The sequence below is a fragment of the Spermophilus citellus genome (genome assembly GCF_964194105.1).
Source record: "Spermophilus citellus genome assembly, chromosome: 2".
NCBI lineage: Eukaryota > Metazoa > Chordata > Mammalia > Rodentia > Sciuridae > Spermophilus > Spermophilus citellus.
Window position 1 is genome coordinate 120,330,336 of NC_138183.1, and position 4,395 is coordinate 120,334,730.

Genomic DNA, 4,395 nt, shown 5'->3' on the forward strand with positions numbered 1-4,395 from the left:
CCAACCCGGTTTGTGCTAGCTTCTTGAAACTTGACACAACAAAGTAGTTTCACGTTCTATCTCTACGTTTTGTTTCCTCTTGATGTAGCCCTAAGCAGTGACTGGCGAGAAACACTTTCATGGGAAGGGGTTGCCAAGCTTCCAAAAATTACGAATCTCCAGAAATCTCAGCAAATATTTTTTCACCCAAACTGAATGATACTTTCAGGTAATGATCAGTACACTAAGGCGACTTGGTTCCCCAAATTTCGTTCTTCTATGTTGAAGCGTTCATTTCCAGTAACAGTTTGAATTTTTAGGTTTCACTCTGTTTTCTCCTATATTGATAGATGTATTTGGAACTCTAAATCCAACACGGTTTGTGCTAGCTTCTTGAACTTGTCACAACAAAGTAGTTTCACGTTCTATCTCTACGTTTTCTTTCCTCTTGATGTAGCCCTAAGCAGTGATTGGCGAGAAACACTCTCATGGGAATGGGTTGCCAAGCTTCCAAAAATTACGAATCTCCAGAAATCTCAGCAAATATTTTTTCACCCAAACTGGATGATACTTTCAGGTAATGATCAGTACACTAAGGCGACTTGGTTCCCCAAATTTCGTTCTTCTATGTTGAAGCGTTCATTTCCAGTAACAGTTTGAATTTTTAGGTTTCACTCTGTTTTCTCCTATATTGATAGATGTATTTGGAACTCTAAATCCAACACGGTTTGTGCTAGCTTCTTGAAACTTGTCACAACAAAGTAGTTTCACGTTCTATGTCTACGTTTTGTTTCCTCTTGATGTAGCCCTAAGCAGTGACTGGCGAGAAACACTTTCATGGGAAGGGGTTGCCAAGCTTCCAAAAATTACGAATCTCCAGAAATCTCAGCAAATATTTTTTCACCCAAACTGGATGATATTTTCAGGTAATGATCAGTACACTAAGGCGACTTGGTTCCCCAAATTTCGTTCTTCTATGTTGAAGCGTTCATTTCCAGTAACAGTTTGAATTTTTAGGTTTCACTCTGTTTTCTCCTATATTGATAGATGTATTTGGAACTGTAAATCCAACACGGTTTGTGCTAGCTTCTTGAAACTTGACACAACAAAGTAGTTTCACGTTCTATCTCTACGTTTTGTTTCCTCTTGATGTAGCCCTAAGCAGTGACTGGCGAGAAACACTTTCATGGGAAGGGGTTGCCAAGCTTCCAAAATTACGAATCTCCAGAAATCTCAGCAAATATTTTTTCACCCAAACTGGATGATACTTTCAGGTAATGATCAGTACACTAAGGCGACTTGGTTCCCCAAATTTCGTTCTTCTATGTTGAAGCGTTCATTTCCAGTAACAGTTTGAATTTTTAGGTTTCACTCTGTTTTCTCCTATATTGATAGATGTATTTGGAACTCTAAATCCAACACGGTTTGTGCTAGCTTCTTGAAACTTGACACAACAAAGTAGTTTCACGTTCTATCTCTACGTTTTGTTTCCTCTTGATGTAGCCCTAAGCAGTGACTGGCGAGAAACACTTTCATGGGAAGGGGTTGCCAAGCTTCCAAAAATTACGAATCTCCAGAAATCTCAGCAAATATTTTTTCACCCAAACTTGATGATACTTTCAGGTAATGATCAGTACACTAAGGCGACTTGGTTCCCCAAATTTCGTTCTTCTATGTTGAAGCATTCATTTCCAGTAACAGTTTGAATTTTTAGGTTTCACTCTGTTTTCTCCTATATTGATAGATGTATTTGGAACTCTAAATCCAACATGGTTTGTGCTAGCTTCTTGAAACTTGACACAACAAAGTAGTTTCACGTTCTATATCTACGTTTTGTTTCCTCTTGATGTAGCCCTAAGCAGTGACTGGCGAGAAACACTTTCATGGGAAGGGGTTGCCAAGCTTCCAAAAATTACGAATCTCCAGAAATCTCAGCAAATATTTTTTCACCCAAACTGGATGATACTTTCAGGTAATGATCAGTACACTAAGGCGACTTGGTTCCCCAAATTTCGTTCTTCTATGTTGAAGCGTTCATTTCCAGTAACAGTTTGAATTTTTAGGTTTCACTCTGTTTTCTCCTATATTGATAGATGTATTTGGAACTCTAAATATAACACGGTTTGTGCTAGCTTCTTGAAACTTGACACAACAAAGTAGTTTCACGTTCTATCTCTACCTTTTGATTCCTCTTGATGTAGCCCTAAGCAGTGACTGGCGAGAAACACTTTCATGGGAAGGGGTTGCCAAGCTTCCAAAAATTACGAATCTCCAGAAATCTCAGCAAATATTTTTTCACCCAAACTGGATGATACTTTCAGGTAATGATCAGTACACTAAGGCGACTTGGTTCCCCAAATTTTGTTCTTCTATGTTGAAGCGTTCATTTCCAGTAACAGTTTGAATTTTTAGGTTTCACTCTGTTTTCTCCTATATTGATAGATGTATTTGGAACTCTAAATCCAACACGGTTTGTGCTAGCTACCTGAAACTTGACACAACAAAGTAGGTTCACGTTCTATATCTACCTTTTGATTCCTCTTGATGTAGCCCTAAGCAGTGACTGGCGAGAAACACTTTCATGGGAAGGGGTTGCCAAGCTTCCTAAATTACGAATCTCCAGAAATCTCAGCAAATATTTTTTCACCCAAACTGGATGATACTTTCAGGTATGATCAGTACACTAAGGCGACTTGGTTCCCCAAATTTCGTTCTTCTATATTGAAGCGTTCATTTCCAGTAAGAGTTTGAATTTTTAGTTTTCACTCTGTTTTCTCCTATATTGATAGATGTATTTGGAACTCTAAATCCAACACGGTTTGTGCTAGCTTCTTGAAACTTGACACAACAAAGTAGTTTCACGTTCTATCTCTACGTTTTGTTTCCTCTTGATGTAGCCCTAAGCAGTGACTGGCGAGAAACACTTTCATGGGAAGGGGTTGCCAAGCTTCCAAAATTACGAATCTCCAGAAATCTCAGCAAATATTTTTTCACCCAAACTGGATGATACTTTCAGGTAATGATCAGTACACTAAGGCGACTTGGTCCCAAAATTTCGTTCTTCTATGTTGAAGCGTTCATTTTAAGTAAGAGTTTGAATTTTTAGTATTCACTCTGTTTTCTCCTATATTGATAGATGTATTTGGAACTCTAAATCCAACACGGTCTGTGCTAGCTTCTTGAAACTTGACACAACAAAGTAGTTTCACGTTCAATCTCTACATTTTGTTTCCTCTTGATGTAGCCCTAAGCAGTGACTGGCGAGGAACACTTTCATGGGAAGGTGTTGCCAAGCTTCCAAAAATTACGAATCTCCAGAAATCTCAGCAAATATTTTTTCACCCAAACTGGATGATACTTTCAGGTAATGATCAGTACACTAAGGTGACTTGGTTCCCCAAATTTCGTTCTTCTATGTTGAAGCGATCATTTCCAGTAACAGTTTGAATTTTTAGGTTTCACTCTGTTTTCTCCTATATTGATAGATGTATTTGGAACTCTAAATCCAACACGGTTTGTGCTAGCTTCTTGAAACTTGACACAACAAAGTAGTTTCACGATCTATCTCTACGCTTTGTTTCCTCTTGATGTAGCCCTAAGCAGTGACTGGCGAGAAACACTTTCATGGGAAGGGGTTGCCAAGCTTCCAAAAATTACGAATCTCCAGAAATCTCAGCAAATATTTTTTCACCCAAACTGGATGATACTTTCAGGTAATGATCAGTACACTAAGGCGACTTGGTTCCCCAAATTTCGTTCTTCTATGTTGAAGCGTTCATTTCCAGTAACAGTTTGAATTTTTAGGTTTCACTCTTTTTCACCTATATTGATAGATGTATTTGGAACTCTAAATCCAACACGGTTTGTGCTAGCTTCTTGAACTTGTCACAACAAAGTAGTTTCACGTTCTATCTCTACGTTTTCTTTCCTCTTGATGTAGCCCTAAGCAGTGACTGGCGAGAAACACTTTCATGGGAAGGGGTTGCCAAGCTTCAAAAAATTACGAATCTCCAGAAATCTCAGCAAATATTTTTTCACCCAAACTGGATGATACTTTCAGGTAATGATCAGTACACTAAGGCGACTTGGTTCCCCAAATTTCGTTCTTCTATGTTGAAGCGTTCATTTCCAGTAACAGTTTGAATTTTTAGGTTTCACTGTTTTCTCCTATATTGATAGATGTATTTGGAACTCTAAATCCAACACGGTTTGTGCTAGCTTCTTGAAACTTGTCACAACAAAGTAGTTTCATGTTCTATCTCTACGTATTGTTTCCTCTTGATGTAGCCCTAAGCAGTGACTGGCGAGAAACACTTTCATGGGAAGGGGTTGCCAAGATTCTAAAAATTACGAATCTCCAGAAATCTCAGCAAATATTTTTTCACCCAAACTGGATGATACTTTCAGGTAATGATC